This window comes from Amblyomma americanum, chromosome 7 (genome assembly GCF_052857255.1).
Source record: "Amblyomma americanum isolate KBUSLIRL-KWMA chromosome 7, ASM5285725v1, whole genome shotgun sequence".
NCBI lineage: Eukaryota > Metazoa > Arthropoda > Arachnida > Ixodida > Ixodidae > Amblyomma > Amblyomma americanum.
The window spans coordinates 6,229,249-6,246,607 of NC_135503.1; the positions used below are offsets into that span (position 1 = coordinate 6,229,249).

At 48.4% G+C, this 17,359-nt stretch overlaps 1 protein-coding gene across 2 annotated transcripts in view; it reads left to right on the forward strand.

Annotated features, from left to right (window-relative positions):
• Positions 1-17,359, forward strand: part of LOC144098332 (potassium voltage-gated channel protein Shaw-like) — a 182,234-nt gene that overhangs the window by 94,306 nt on the left and 70,569 nt on the right. Inside the window, exon 1 of one of the 2 annotated variants that reach the window (XM_077630891.1) lies at positions 14,846-15,083. The exons of the other annotated variant lie outside the window; for it this stretch is intronic. The gene's annotated coding sequence lies outside the window, so the exon portion shown is untranslated. Of the gene's footprint in view, positions 1-14,845; positions 15,084-17,359 lie in introns of those variants that run through there. 2 annotated transcript variants of the gene reach the window in all.

The following is a 17,359-nucleotide window of genomic DNA, read 5'->3' on the forward strand; positions in this document are numbered from 1 at the left end:
AGCCTTTCACTATGGCGTCTCTCACAGCCTGAGTCGCTTTGGGACGTTAAACCCCCATAAACCAAACCAAACCTTCAGGAGACTGTAGACAAATTGAAATCAGCTTTTATCAATGAGGTATCGCGTTCGAATCCCAAAGAGAGCCCTGTCACCGAAAACTAAGGTTTTATAAGCTTGATAAAACCAAGAAACGCGTTTCCCTCATCGGATGATTTTGCAAGTAAAACGCGTGCATCGACACTGATTTTTTTGTGTCGATCCCAGCGGTTACGCTACAATGTCATTTATTTGAAAACGGCGCCAACCCGTTCTTTTCGGTAAGGACGGCACGAGTTTTGAATACACCGGCGGTATGACTTTCAAGTCCTATTTTTTCGGTGATAAATGCGTCTATTGCTGCCGGACAAACGCCAGCATATCCAGGAGGAACCAGAGAATCAATTTTTACTGAAAACAATAGTAGGATTAAGTTTTCCTCGGTGTCCCTTTAGCCGCAAAAAAAGAAAAGAAAAGAGGTGAAGGTACTATAAGTGCGGTATTCTGTTAATCCACACTGGTGTCGCCCATATGTGTCCTTGCTGCACGTTATTCGCAGAATGATGACGATTGCGCAAGCTCTTTTAATTCACCATGCGATTAAGGCAGGAATTCTAAAACGTTAATTGCTCTCTTTCCTTGTAGAAGAGGCGTAGCTCACGAAGGCATCAAGTTGAGGTAGCGTGAGTCTTCGAATGGCAGTATAAAAGTTGCAGAGGGTAGCTTCTACAGAAATTACACTGTCACTTTCCTCTGTCTCCATATCTCTACATGAACAGCTCAAACCCTTCACACCAATTAGTGGTCATCAACTTTGCTATAGATAATTACCTTTACAACTGGCAGACGAGGTCATATAGGAATTTGTTTGAACGAAAACGTCCTCAGTTCCACGCTCGCAATAAAAATATGCATTCAAACGTCACGCACATATGGGCTTTCTCTAATCGTCATTGTTCCACGGCAAGGGGCGACCATCTCATCGCCGCCGTGGTCGACTGGACGCCGAAGACCGCCTGCACAAGCGACACAGGAAGAGCAGAGCACGCTGCGCCCAGCGGATTTTACTCACGAATCATGCCGATACAAATTCGACATTCCGAGCGAAAAGACACGAAACGGTGGCACGGAGGCACAAACACACACGGGCAGCGATCAAGGAGGGGGAGTAGAGCGCTTTGCGGACCGTTGCTTCCGAAAAGCAGCGCTGTTTATTGAGTTCGCGTCGACAGGAGCGTCCGATATCGGCCGCCCGACGTGAACCAGCGGCTGCCTCTCTCGCACTCTGTTCCAAAGCGCTGGGCGAAGAGACTGGAGCGGTGTATAAAGCGGAAAAATGGAGAACGCCCGGGCACTGGGCGGAAGGCGGTGAGGGAGCGCGTGACATTTGGAAGGACGCAAACAGAGGCCATAGAAATTGGCGCCACCCAAGCGCGACGCGCGGGTCTCTCCGAGGGAAGCCCGACTGCTGTGCTGCGAGCGCAGCTGCATTTCACTTGGCGCTCCTGCTGTGCTTCTCTCCCTAACCGGTTGGTGTGTAGGCAATCGATCTTGCCGACTCTCTCGCTCCTCGCACCGCTTCCTTCTTTTCCTTCGCTATCGCCCGCTGCGGGAAGAGGGGAGGTAGGCCGCACAGTGAGTGCGCTGTAGCACAGCTACTGCGGTGCGGGAACCGCGGTGCGCCCAGCGCGAGTTGTCCGGAAATTCGGAGGCCGAGCGTGGAAATTGGCCAGAGAGACCCGCGCTTCCGGAGGCTAAGTCGATCAAATCCGGATCAGCCGCCATGCCTGGAAGCCACCGAAGGCATAGCGGTCCAGGAAGCGAGGGAAAGAGTGACGCGCGCGCACGGTCGACTACGACGTAAGGGAGGAGGGCGGCGCAGGAAGCAAAAGGCAAGGAGAGCAGTGCTCTCGCTTCTGCCTCGGTCCTCCTTCGTCGGTCCTGCTCTCGCCGAGTGTTGATTTTTGTCCTCGCGGGGATGCGGTTGCTTGTCTTTCTCGCTGCGGAAGAAGACAGAAAAAACACGTTGCATTGATACTGTGAGACGTGGGCGCGATCTTCAAGCGATCAATCCTGCGAGCTGTCCCTTGCGAAGCGCAATGCTGTTTATGCGCTACGTGACTGATCATTAACGCAGTACACGAACGTCGCTATGTGCACTGCCTTACCAAAGTCAGTGCTGCGAGCTCCGCTTTGCAAATTGACCGGCCCCGTCATGCAGTGGTTAACAATTGCTGCCTCTGTGCGTGATATGGCGCCAGTATTGCATTCGGAATGTTTCCGCATGTCCTTCGGTATCGGAACGCCTCCGCGCAGGAAAGCGCGCGCGCGCGCGCGCGTGTGTGTGTGTGTGTGTGTGTGTGTGTGTGTGTGTGTGTGTGTGTGTGTGTGTGTGTGTGTGTGTGTGTGTGTGTGTGTGTGTGTGTGTGTGTGTGTGTGTGTGTGTGTGTGTGTGCGTGTGCGTGCGTGCGTGTGTGTGTGTGTGTGTGTGTGCGTGTGTGTGTGTGTGCGTGTGTGTGTGTGTGTGTGTGTGTGTGTGTGTGTGTGTGTGTGTGTGTGTTACTTTTATCGCTGAAAGACAATTGATTGGAAAGTAGAAGAAAAATACTACATGCCGCCGGTGAGACCCGAACCCACGACCTCCAAGTTTCGCGTCCGGTGCTGCACCGAACTCAAATACGGCCGCGGCTCTTCAATCCACTTTCGGGGCTGATCAATGCCACAAGTAAAAAAATAAAAAGATAACATATGCTCCTCGATTTCTGTCACCCTATTGGCTTCCTTCCCGTCATTGTCCTCCCTTGCCTGCTCAATAGCTCATCGAGGGTCTCGGTTCTGGCAGTCTTGATGCCATAAGAGGATTCTCGCACAGATTTTGCCCTCACCGTTCGATGACGTTCCACCTAACACTCGTGGTAATGCAGGACTTACTACGTTAGCCGCCACGGACGAGGGTGGCGCTGGTGAACACTCTTATGGTTATGCTACACACAGCATAAATACCTCCGGAAGTACAAGATTGAACAGCCGTCGCAGTAGCTCATTTGGTAGAGCACCGGGCGCGAAATTCGGAGGTTGTGGGTTTGGATCGCACTGACGGCATGCGGTCGTTTTGTAGCGATAGCTACATTACGGTAGCATTTCGAGCCTTCAGTGTGGCGGCGGCGCCATGCTGTCACGTGGTTGGTCACGTGGTGCGGAGCAGCTGCCGGCGGTGCGGCGCCGTGGCTGATCACGTGGTTCGTCACGTGGTGCGGAGCAGCTGCAGCGCCGGCGAAACAGAGCTGCAACAGCTGTGCGCATGCACCGTGTCAAGTGGGACGAAGATGAAGAAGGAACGCCCAGCGAAACGGAGCGGCGAAAGACTAACTTTGCAATTCAACTGAACAAGTTCCACCCGGCCAGCTGTAGCTATCGCGTCACTCCAGGTTTAAACAGTTTAAACCACCGCCAATGTTTTCTTCTATTTTCTGATCAACTACCCTTCAGTGATAAAATAACAAATTTCGAATTGAGCAGCGCCACAAATGAAAAAAATAGAAACAGCCACCTATTCTTGCATTGGGCGACTGTTGGCTTCTTCAATATGTATGTCAAAACTGAATCCCTCAGTTCTCTTATATATATATATATATATATATATATATATATATATATATATATATATATATATATATATATATATATATATATATATATATATATATAGAGAGAGAGAGAGAGAGAGAGAGAGAGAGAGAGAGACACCATGCACACACATACGTTCATACATTAGAGTGCCGTCAGAAGAGCACCGTCGAGCGCAGTTTCTTGGTTGCATAGTGATTCTTTAGTGCTACTGGCAAAATGAGTGCCCTAAGTAGCGCAGCGCAGCTTGGTTTTGTGAAATCAGAATTATTAAAATAAACAGTCATAGGGAGCAGAAGAAAGAACAGTCGCTTACTTAAACATTGCTGCTATCCGGCTCGGTAACAGAAAGCTAAATGTTTGATATTCCCGCGGCGTACATATCTCTCCAGTTTATTTTACATTTATTTTATAACTTGCGTTCTCTCGATGCTCGTCTGTGCACAACCGCGCTCTCGGCCGCACCTGCTGTCGTTCCCCTTTCGAGTCCCGCATGGCGACCGCTTATTGAACCGCAACCGGCGGGGCCCACGATCATATTTAGCGCTCGCATTGATTGAAACGCGTCCCAGCGGGCGGGCGACTGGCTTCGACCGGCCCCCGCACGGAGCGTTCTACTGACCCGCTTCGATTACCGCCACGTTGCGGTCAGATTGCAGCTGCCCCCGATGCATGATTAACGCGCGCCTCTGCTTTCCTTCACCCCTGCTCGAGGTAAGGAGCGTGGGACCAGCGGGGGGGCGGTCGCCGGCTGAGATGCCACCCGCCGCGGGAGAGCAACGGTGTTGCCGGAGCACTTCGCTGTCAAAAGTGAATTAGTTGTGGCTGGGATCCCCGGGCCGCTGCCGGCGGCATTTCAGCGAGCGCCTGGTGCGAAATTGCCGCCCTAATGCGATTTTCCTGCGCTTTGGCGAAACACTAGCTCCCTGCGTTCTACTGTATCGTCAAGACTGTGTGTGCACTGTGGAAGAAGAAAAACTGCTGAAGCCAGCTGTGTAGCTGATGGCGTCTCCAGGTTTCTCAACGCGCACACTTTTAGCAACACAGTAAAACCACTGAGAACTCGAGCTGGCTTGCCGCTCGGAGAGTTTGCATCTGGTTCTCTTGCACAGGCGTTAAACCAGTGTGCCACGTGTCACCGAAAGAGCAAGCCTTAGAGGTTTCAGTCTTGTGACTGATTTTGCAACAGAGCGGGTATCGGCGTGCTTTAATGCGGCAAAGCGTATGCCGAATGTATATAGACGAAGGTCACTTGGCCAGCATATAGGTCTATTCTAGACTTCTCCCGCCTAGCCTTGAGACACAACCGTGAGCTAGGAGCAAAGGGGTAAAAGCTGTGTAAAATACGTACGCTGATTTTCTTGCATTAGTCCTTAGCCAGTTTCTCTAGTTTTCAGTGATCTTGAAAGAGTGCTTACACTAAATCCAACGACCGCGAAGATCAGCCGCATTTGATTTACGTAAAGAAAAAACAAATAAATCCTACTGATTCGCATGCATGGACAGAGTCCGGGAGATTTAAGAACTCTCAGACGAAAAAATTGCTGGCGGTTTAGCTTTGCTAAGCACGACATATTGCGCGAAAGCAGGTTTTTGCAGGTGGACATCAACGCCACGTACCTGAAACCGCGAATGAGGTGTCGACAAACGCAAGGAGCCCGTTATGCGCTTCAAAATAAACGGAGTCTACAGCGTTGGCAACGACAACACCATTGAACCCAGTGAACGCCGGGGCATAAAAATCGAAAATATTTTTTTTTTTTGGGGGGGGGGGGGGGGGGGAGGAAATGGCGCAGTCTCTGTCTCACATCTCGGCGGACACTTGAACAGCACCGTAAGGAAAGGGATAAAGGAGGGAGTGAGAGAAGAAAGTAAGAAAGAAGGAAGTGCCGTAGTGGAGGTCTCCATAATAATTTCGACCACCTGGGAATCTTTAACATGCACTGACATCGCACAGCGCACGGGCGCCTTTTGCGTTTCGCCTCCACCGAAACGCGGCCGACTCTTGGGCTCCAGGTCACCAAGACCTCCACAGAAACTAGGCAGCCGACGCCGCCGTCCGCGCTCCCTCTCCCCGGGCATTTCCCACGGGACCTGACGCCGACCAGTGACTCCGATTTCAATCCGGTTTACACTTTTAAGGAAGCATGCGATTATTAAAAATCCAGGCGCCAAACTCTTCCCATCCCGTGCAAACGGCTGAGGAAGGCCAACGAGCGGGTACTCCTGCGCCTGTTCACTAACACGATGCTGTGCCCGGCAACTCTAAAGCATTTCAATCCTCAATTCAACGGGCGGTGCTCACACTGTGTGGAGGTGCTGTGTGCTGGGTGCTGTGTACCGAGTGTTGCGGGGTTTATCGGCCCTTCTGCAACGTAAAAATTTGATCAATGTTGTCTAGATTTTAATCAGGTCTTGTGTGAATGACAGTGATGGTTGTGCGCCTAGGTTTATGGCTTGAAAGAAAAACTGGTAATGGCGCAAGAAACGGGGACGCAGAAGGCTCACAAAAGACAGGACTGACGCCAACTTACAACTGGGGTTTATTGCACCTAGCCTGCCTTTTGTACCACAACCAAGCCATATCAACAAATGAGTAAACGTTGTACATATCAAACGGCAATTCATGCGAACACTGGCAACAAAGTAACGCTCATCACTATAAATCTAATCTGCACAGAGCTTGGGAAGCCAACTTCTTTTCTGGCCAGCAGAAATAATAACAACATCATCCAAGGGGCATGACAAGTCCACACTATCAATTTATGAATCGCGTGAAGAAGGCGAAAAAGAGCACGAATTGAACGAGTATGAGATAAAACCACGTGAAAAAAAGATGGCAATAATGAGGGATGAAGTCTGAAGATACAGCGCCTAGCGTCAAGTGATAAAAACTGAATATCATCCTGTAAAAAACAGTCGTCTTAGCGTCAAAAAATCTAAGTCCTGTCTTTTGTGTGCCTTCTGTGTCCCCGTTTCTTTCGCCATTACCAGTTTGTCTTTCAACATGAACCAACTCGCCCAAACTAGAGTTTTACTTGACCATGTTTATGGCTTATATAGCGTTTGCCTTTCGGTCTCGAATAAACAGTTGGAAGTCTGCGCCTGTGTTGTCGTTTTGTTCCTGTTCTTCTGTCGTGCCTCATCAGTACCAACCTTTTTTCTGCCACGGGGAAGTGCCTGACACCTACTACATGATGTGGGCCTGCCAGCAGAACCCATCTCTACCCCCTATCCCAAACCCCACCCGAGGGGACTGGGAGGCGAGCCTGTCCGGCTCCTGCACCCTCGAGGCCCAAAGGGTTTTAACGCAACGCGCACGGGCTGCGGCAACCGCCAATGGGGTGCCTGACTAGGCATCCCACCTAGTGGTTGTAAGGGCGTCACCCTTCATGTCAGAACCCCAAACACCTCTTTCTATGATTAATAAATGTTTTCACCGCCACCCGGTCGGGTTCGAACCCGGGTACTCCGGATCAGTAGGCGCACGCCTGAACCACTAAGCCACCGCGGCCGGTCCGCGTTTCTGCCGAAACGTTTTCAACGCAAACTAAAGCAGCGCACATCTCTTTGTCACAAAGGCTACGTAGCTCAAAGCGGGACTGAGGTGTCCACTGACCCAGGGAGCCAGTTATGCGCGTTTCCTTTCCTTTCGTGACTTCTGTGCAGAGATGGAAGTTGATGAAGACGACGACGTCCAACGCACAGAGCGAGAGTGGCACGCAGTTTAACACGAGGCGTGATCGGCTGCTGCGATAGCATATAGTGCTCTCGTGCAGCGGCCAGTAGAGCTGATTTCTCGACGCCACCGCTTCTACAAGGCAGTAGGGTTTTACAGCAACAGGTAGTGTCCATATTAATTGGCATCAAAAAATGCTGAGAACAATGAGTTATACAGTAGCAGAAGTGCAATTAAATTAATAAGTAAGCAGCATATGATTTCAAAATGTGTCTAAAATAGCTGTACCAATAATTGGGAACACATCACGATACCAACAAAAGAAGTTGACACCAGAAAATAAAGAAAAATGGAATACATAGATGTTCACGAAAAACAGCACTTGCAAAAGAAAAGGCAAACACACATAGCCATTCATTCTTTGATAGAAAATACGTTCTCAGTTCTTTTACGCCATAACTGATCACACATTTATGCTCATTTAGAATAAATGGCAGGTTATGCTGTAATGACAGAACTTAATATTTATTTCGAAATTTCGGGCGGAGCCAAGCATCATCATTACGTGTGGATAGTGTAACATGTCTTTTTCTTAGAGATGCTAGATTCATTAAAAAATCTTGGAAAGCTACAGTGGAAAAGTAAAAAGAGCGGATCAGGCGATACGAATACATATATTCAGCACTAATTATATTGTAGCATGTCAAAGCACTTCGCGGAGAAGACAGGTAATCAAGGTTAGCAATATGTCGCATGGTCCTCTTTTGAAGTACAACTATCTTTGCAACGTTTCCCTTTGTCGTTGTAGCCCATACTAGACCACAGTAGTTAATATGTGAAGCAAACAGTGCATGATAAATTTGGATTTTGGCCTGTGTTGGAAAAAAAATGTCGGCAACGAGATAAGATTCCCGTCACTGCGGCTAGTTTTCTACAAACAACTTCTATGTGTTTTTCCCTTGTTAAGTAAGAAAATTCACCATTTTCTTTAAATACGTCTTCCTACATTTCTAACCTCATGTCACCTCTCTGATTTTGAGCCACCAATCTTCCCATCGCTTTTTGCTCATTTCAACCGCAGATTTATTTCAATGACTTGTTATCTCTAAACTCTAGGGTCCCAGGAAGAGTGACTCTGCCTGCATCGACATCAGGACGGATACCATCCCATTTTAGTATGAGGTGTTCTATTGTTTCTACAGATTTACCACCCACAGCACATGTGTCATCTTCAATGTCACAGTTTATTATTCAACCCAACCAGACGAGTTTTCGTCAAACTCTTGATTTCATGTGTCATCTTCGTTCAATTTCTTTTTATAGCTGCGCGTTCTAAGACATCCTGCCCTAGCTTCAAAGAGCAGGGCACTGCCTCTTGAGTTATCGTAAAACGCTTCCTTTCTGACCTGCCTTTTCTAGTATCGAAATAATTCTACACTATGTAGGTTAGTAGTGTGTCACGCCACCTGCAGGGTTCAGATTAACTGCTCAGCGCCGCTAAACCACGAAGAAAGGTTTGGTTTGTTTTAGTTTGGTTTATGGAGGTTTAACATTCCAAAGCGACTCAGGCTAGGAGAGGCGCCATAGTGAAGGGCTCCGGAAATTTCGACCACCTGGGGTTCTTTAACGTGCACTGACCTCGCATAGTACACGGGCCTCTAGAATTTCGCCTCCATCGAAATTCGACTGCCGCGGTCGGGATCGAACCCGCATCTTGCGGGTAAGCAGCCATACGCCATAACCACTAAGCCACCGCGGCGGCCTCCACGAAGAAAGGGGAGAAGCAAAACCTGCAAGGTGCCACCAATAACTGGCTGCCGAAATTACAGGGGGCGCCACCATCGGTTAGTCTTTGAAGTTTCCACGAGGAATAGCCGGGTTTCAAAGCGGAATTATTCAAACAAGCATGATAAAGGAGCTTTGGGTAACTGCACCGCCGCCGATTGTTATGAAGGCACATCCTCTCAGGCCTGCGTGAGTCACGTGACAACAGAGGGCTCATTCTCGAGGAGGTCGAAACCCAGTCCGTAAGGCCTTAAACCAGAAGCGCTAGGATACGACGCCCCCCCCCCCCCCCCCCGCACGCGCACACACACACACACACACACACACACACACACACACACACACACACACACACACACACACACACACACACACACACACACACACACACACACACACACACACACACACACACACACACACACACACACACACACACACACACACACACACACAAAGAAAAAATGCTTCCTGAAGTCAGGAGCCCAACGCATGCAGTGAGCTCAGTCGCACAGCGTCGAAGATGACGCAAACAGCACGAGGTCGGCGGCGGCGTATCGCGACTGCCGCTTCTTCGGTCAATCAAACTATTACGGCCGGCCAACCAGAGCGCTGTCCGAGTTAAGACTGCGGAAGACAGCGAAGCCACTTTCGCCTTTGCGTCGTAGCACGCCTGGGTGCCTCAGACATCCCTTCGGGCGGAGCTCTTGCCGGTGCATTTACCGCAGGTAGCTTACAGCCCAAGGTGTCATCATTGCAACATGCCCGCCGCGAGTTGGTTATAAAAGGCACTGGCCGTGAGGAAAGCGGAGAGTACGGCGACCATATAACTCGGCCCGTCTCAGAACGGCTACTAAAGCCAACATACGGGATAACGTATAAAGACACGATAAAGAAAAACAGTCACGTGAAATTTTATTTCTCTGTGTAGATCACGGTTCCATGGCATAGAATGCGCCAGTCGTAAACAAAGTAGTATTAGAGTGTTTTAATATATACATTACCGTTGCCTTGTTACCGTACTACCCAGGCGTCAACAGGTCCAACAGAACTAGTGGCGGCACCTTTCGCACCATTTATAACCAAGTGATGGCAGAATAGAGGCCTCAGGCCACCCTTGCCTATAAAAATGAATGAATGAATGAATGAATGAATGAATGAATGAATGAATGAATGAATGAATGAATGAATGAATGAATGAATGAATGAATGAATGATACGCAATCTGAGCCCGCCCTCTTGTGGAGATATCTGTCACTCCTTTGGTCTTGCCGCCTCTACATAACCTCATCGCAAAAATGAAAGCATTCGCTGCGACAAGGGACGAAAACAGTTTTTCTCGTATGTTGATTTGTGAGAGCTTGGACAGATAGATGTCGCTACATGTGCGGCTGCTGTCTCAGCCCCGCTATGGCTGTAATGAGGCGAAGGTCATGCTAGTACGCCAAGCTGAATTTATCGGCTGCAAGAAACATGCAAATCATCCCAATAGCATTACCGCTGTTTTAGATTTTTTTGTGTCCCCGTTGTAATTGCACACTCGAGCATTTCCTTTTCTTTAGGTAGCCGTTCCTTTGAAAATTATTTGTTTCTCTCCTTTAATTAGCGGCTGCTACGAGGCGCTCCAGTTTGTGAGCGATATAGAAATTGCCCGAAAAAAAGATGATAGGTTTGGAAAGAAAGAACACACCAAAATCTGTCGTGCTAGCAAGCAGGGCATGCGTCACCATGATTAACACAGTTAATGTACCGCCCTATATAAAGTACATCCTGTCAAACAACCTTGAACCGAATGTGGCATGGGCGTCTCACTACAAATGCGTGAACGCCGCATTGTCTTCGAATGCTTGCCGGCCAGCATCTCACACGAAGTTGCGAGTGGTGTATTCAAGTAACTGTTAGAAAAGCGGCCGTTAACTTTAGTTAAGGTACTTCCTTGAGACGGCTGCTTTCTGCAGCTTTGCTTCCCTCGACGTGACGCCATTAAACCTGGGATTCAGGAACATTCTTCTGCCAATGAAAGATCTGAACTCATCGTGTACGTCCCGTTCGTTTTCAAAACGCACCGCAAGCACGAGCATAACTCGCAGATGTATTGAAATCAAACATTTTCGTGCTTGATGCTGCTATAACGTACGGCCAATTGTAGACAGTTATGCGCCTGTGGTATCCACAGCGTCCGCAACACAGCGACCAGCATTTGGAAGTGCGTCCTTCCGCCCAGGGCGTTCATACATGTCGAATATCCACCAATCATCATCGTCGTCATAACCATCACAATCATTATCAACCACATTGGATGCACTGTATCTAGGACAAATTCCTCTGCCATTTACCTCCAATTAGCCATGTCCTGTGGCTACTACCCTATCCTTGTCTATTCCATCAGTCAGGTATTCACACATCCCAAAAGTCTGAACATTGTTGTGTATACTTGCTCCCAGTAGCCGCGGTGGGGCGTGGGGTGCGCGGTGGAGGCCGTGACATCCCAAGGGATCCCCGCCGACCACTTCTAAGCCAGCGGAACCGGTCCTTGAACTGGTCCCCCTGTTTTTGGGCGAAATAAAGAGTTCACCACCACCGTCCTTGGTTCGCGTATACGCCCGTCTTTTGTACGCAATTGAGCTCTTCGATCTCTCTTACTGCGTTTCTCTCTTTTATCTCTCTCTCAGCCTGCTTCCTTTCTGCCTCAGCTCTCTTTCTGATTCTCGTGCGCGGTGGTGGCGCCTTTTACGACGACGACTGGGGAAAGCCATTGGGGAGCAGTGCGTGTTCCCGAACGCCGGGCGGCATCGGCGACGGCAGAAAAGAAGCGTAAAACGAAATTATATTTGCCTTGCGGGCTCGTCGGGCGTTTCGGGACCGGAAACCCGAGCGGGAAGAGAGCAACCTCGTAAACGGGATGTCTGAGGGAAAAACGGAAAAGAATAAAACGCGAGAGGCGCGCAGCGGCAGCGAGGGGACGAGAAGGGGCTGCTTTGGCGCCGGAATGCGGGAGGCAAGTTAGGGAAGGAAGCTCGCGGGTTTCGCCACTTTGTCCCTGCACCTGTTCGCCCGCGTACACCCGGAAGGAAGAGGAAGAGAAGAGAGGGAGGGAGGGAAAGCACGTGCGCTCACGCACACGCGCTATAGGGACTTGAGAAAACGGTTGTTGAATTCACACGGCTCAAATGGTGGTGCCGACGGTCGGAACTGGAGACCTGTTAGCACTGGCACGACGGCAGTCTGCCTTCCAGGCATCGACAAAGATTTGGTTTGATTGTTGGATTCTTTGTTGTCGATGTTGGCGGTGTTGCGCCGTTAGCAATACCGAAAATGTTCGATGAGAGTGAGCGAATATTCGAGCGAAAATATGTGTCGCCTCTTAAGATAAAAAAAATTATAAATAACAGCTTCCTCGGACATTACTGCAGCCCAAACGAAACATTCAGAAGGAAGACATCAGATAAAGGCAGGGCGTTGCTGACATATCTTCCTTTTTTGAGTGTTTATTTTACACTGCAGTAATGTGCGATAAAGGAGGACCAGTCGGTTCGGGAGCTTAACCCTTTCAGACACTATGCGTATCAAAGTATAAAGCTTACCAGGTTAGGCTTCAGGTAATTCAGTGTTGCTCGCTTTCCACCAAAGACTTCTCCAATATCCCGAAGATGAAACAAACTCTCGGTTTCATCTCTCTCAAGCTTAGACTTCCGAAAGTGCTACAGGAGTACACGACATGAAAACAAACTCCATCGGGCATACATTTTTTACACATGTGACATTGACACACATGTGTAAACAGCGAACTAACTTTTTTCTAAAAGTGATACACCCTCAGTGATTAATTAACTTCAGACGAATTTTGTCGATCTTCATGTTGCACCTGGAGGGTTTCTTTCTAGTTGAAGCAGAAAAATAAAAATTCCTTGGAGGCACTTAGATATTTTTTTAACTGCGGGAAGGCGAAAGCCGTTTCCGACTCATTGCACTGATTTGAATTTGAGCAGTGACGTCACGCTGCGCATGCGCTGTTGTTGCTTGGCAGGGGATCACACCACCCGCCACAGTGGGCAGTTTGCTCACAGTCCAGTTGGCAGATTGTGATCACGCGAACGCCACCCGCCAAAGTGGGCAGTTTGCTCACTGTGGCGGGTGGTGTGATCCGCTGCCAAGCAGATCGTGATCCCGTGACAAGGTCACGTGACTTAGGATGTAGCGGACGGACACCGCGATGTCTCGTGACCGAATGGACGGTCACCGCAAGTAGGAACCATTGAAGGCTTTCGCCTTAATACAGCATGCTCAAAATTAGACTTTACTAAAAAATGTGAAACGCCGTACGCTAATGCCGCTTTTGCATGTTGTAATGCCGGCCAGGCGGACACAAATTGGGGTAATAATTGTCCCCGTAAATTCAGTAATTAAGCAAAATTCTTTAATTAACTTTTTATTGGCTGAAGTTAGCGTGCATGTTTAAATTGAGAACTTGGAGGCAGTTGCTTCTGAGGGCTATTTCATTTTGCACAATTTTAGTAACGCGCCTGTGTCCTGAGATGCGCACGTCTAAAATTTCGTCCCAGTTCGTCTAATTTACGCATGCCAGACGGCGGCTCTCAGCGTGAGCACCTCCCTCGTGTGACGCAGCTGATGCGTATGGCACTCCGTCTTGCTACAGTGGCAGCGATATATATCCCAAATCAGTGAGCATGACAGCATTCCTTCTACAGTCATGTAGGTATCTGTAATCACTCGTGATCTGCGCCTTGGAAAGAAAAATTGATCCCATGATCCCTTGACTGCTGATCTGACAAATGTTGGTCTCTATGGTACACATTGTAACCATCTTGATGCTTTGTACGAAATATTGTACAAGCCTCGAGAAAACTAACGACCGTTGCTTCTCGTTAAGAAAACTAGTGGGGGTTTTTTTTTATGCCTGCGTAGACTATTTAGGGGGCGGAGTTCTGATATCAATGGGGAGCGGTGTCTGAAATGGTATTTGGTATTAATAAACAGATGCGAAAAAATAAATATATTAAGCGACATGTTATGAAGAGTGGATGAAATGCTGCCCAATTATAGTGGTCGCCCATGTGCGCGTGTCTGTGTGTGTGGGAAAAAAATTCTCTAGAAACCTAAAAATTGCTGCATGTATATTATTTTTTTGTTACTCAAGAAAAACAAAGTCGCCTTCTTCCAGGCAAGTAACGCTCACATAGCATTTATATAACCTGAGTTGGACTTCACTTTCTATTATTACTGGCGGGCAAGATTGCCATAAACGAAACGAGAAACACAGGCAAACAATTCAGCGACTTCAAGCGGCCTGTTTCAAAAATGGGCCTAAACGTGTCCTTGTCACGGAACTGTTTCCGAGAGATCCTAAAAACAATAACTAATGCCACGATTGTTTACCTTTGCTACTACTTCCTTCTGTGATCTCACTATATACGAAAGAAACATATCGCTCATACCTGCCAAATAAAAAAGAATAATACGTACATGGCCATATGTCTCTTACATGCGCACAGTTCGAGAAGAAATACCGCATAAACTGATAAAGACATGTTTGCCACAACGGATCCCCTTCTCGGCCCTTAGGAAGCTCTCGTTAGCAGCCAGCGCAACTGAGAGTGCGCTGACTCAATGTTAGGACACAAGTGGGGCTAGCTGCAATAGGAAAAAAAATACAACATATAAGGCTGCTATACGCTGCAGACAACGCCAGCACCTTTTGACTTCCATTGTGTTGAAAGTAGGCGCAAAACCGCTTCTGTCTGTTCGCTGCCTGAACGCGCGGCGGCGGCACGCGGAGACAACAGCTTGCGTTGCAGCCGGCCAGTTCAACGAAGCAGCGCTGGCAGCCGAAGGAGATCAAAACACGCCCCGACTCAGCGGAGAGGAGGCCGTACACGTTACACGCACACTGCGCTGCGATACCACGGTATCCTCCACGTTCAGCTGCCATAGTCCGGCGAGTATTTCTTTCCCTTTATTTCGTCGCAGGTTGCGCCGCGTCCGTCATTCTGCCGGCCCGCTCCTCGCCAGAGCCGTCGCGGCCGAAACCGCAGAGTCGTAAAACGTACGCCGCGCTATTATTATTTTTACGCTTTCAATCTCGGCGTGAGATAAGGAGGAGGCATAAACTCCGGCCGTCGTTCAGCACGCGCCAAGTAACGGTAATTTCACTAAACGATCTTCGATGCCGTAACTGACGATAAAAAAAATTGATTTTCATAGTACCTTCCCTTCCTTTGCTTTTGTTTCCTTTACGCCAGTAGCAGATGGCCATGTTAGCTGCGCAGTGACGTGGCCGCATTCGTTTCCCGCGCACTGCTTGAATTACTCTACGTGAATTAGCTTTAATTATCGTACGCAAGAGAAGCCGGCATCGCGAATATGCCGCGTTTGTCACTATTTCGATCGAGATGCTGCGTACGACCAGGATCGAGTTAATCACTCCATGGCTGACAGTATGCTTCACAGTAACGCTTTTCGAGAACATACCGTTAGGAGCTGCCAGCATGAGATAAAACAAGCCTGTAGGAGTAAGAGTAATCACGAACATGCACTTTTCGACCAGCAACTCCCGAAACAGTAACGCCAGTACTGATTATTTGAAACTCGTTGAATACAGGCAAAAGCTGTGACACTCGTAAACGGTAAGGCGCCAGAAACGAAAACGTATGCCGTTTTGTGATACGTTCAGTACGCATATTACTGCAAATTCTTAGGCACAAACATGCAAGCACATTGTTAAGCAAAATAAAATTATTTCGTAAGAGATCTAGTAGCTATAAATTATGTTTAGACATCTCGTCAATGCACAAGATATGCCCACGAAGGTACACAGTAATTTACTTAGGGGACGCATGGTGTTGCAAAATAAAGCTCGACGTCACTTACATGTTGCCAGCATCACTCGTCAACCATCATAAAAACAACCGTGTGCGCTCTGCGTTAGATGTGAACATGACAGCATGATCCTAGCAGAACTTCCCTCTATCTGAGTGACTTTTACAATTGCGCACAAAGCAGAAGAAATTAAAAGGATAAGGATAGGCAGTAGGCGGACAACCTTCGCGTCGTCTACCGCATTCCATGCCCAAGCGGTGGCGTCACTGTCCCCTGAAAACGCACGCTCTTAACTTCAACCACCGGTCTCCTGCGTTTGACGGCTCGGCGAACATCGCGGATAAGTGTAAAGCACAAAACTGTAAAATAAAGGTCAGGCGAAGCAGACGTCGCGTTGCCGCTTTTCCGTTGCAGCTGTGCTTCGGCCCTTTGTTCTGCAGATAAACCGCTGGCGATTTTCCGCCGCGGAAAGGCAGAGTGCTAACTCTGGTTTCTTTAGACGAAACCTCGATATCACCGAGGAAGGTGGGGACATGTGTCCTTTTAACGCGAGGATTGGAGTTACGAGTGCAGGCTGATGCCGCCGCAAAACAACCCCGCTGCCAGAAAGGCTCCGAACAACAGGTACGCAGCTTTACGTAAGGGTAGCAGCGGATCCTTTCTTAAGAAAGCTTATGAAATACGATATTTCCTTTTTTATTTTATTCTTGCAGTACTGCAAAAGGCGCACACGCAGCGTTAACTCCTGTTTCAGCGACAATTATTTTTTTTTCTTTCGTGGTGTGTGTTTTTGGCTTACATTTAAGGCTTGAACAAGCACGCTTTATTACGTGAGAGGACGATAGGCAGACCCCATTGTTTCTCTCTTTCTTTTTTACTATATTTTTCTTTTCTGGCATGATACTACGGACCAAACGCAGTTACTAGCGCGAGGAGTGCACGATGTGGCGCTAGCTGGTACCACATAATGAAACATAAAACTGTGCGAAGGACAAAACACCGGACAGAAGGCAGGAGTTACGTCATACTAGCTGCCGGCGTGTTTCAAAGGAAGCACGTATTTTGACCCTCCGGCGGATTTTCCGAGCCCAAGGTGTGCGCGTCGAAAGCCAACTAATGCTGTCTGAGGTAGAACTTGGCAGAAGGCAGCGAGCATTCACACCATACTATTGCATGATGACACGCTCCCACTGTGTTAGCAATTTCGAAGCCGCGTGCTGCGCGTGTTAAGTGCGATCGATAAACGAAATATCGAAACATTTCCTAAACTTAGCTGAGTTCGATGTAGCAGCCTCCGCAGTATATAATCAAAAAATAGTTACAAAGAAGAAGCCTTTGTAATAAGAAATGAACCAGAAAGCTCTTATCACATCCTGACGGAACCATGTGGAAGAT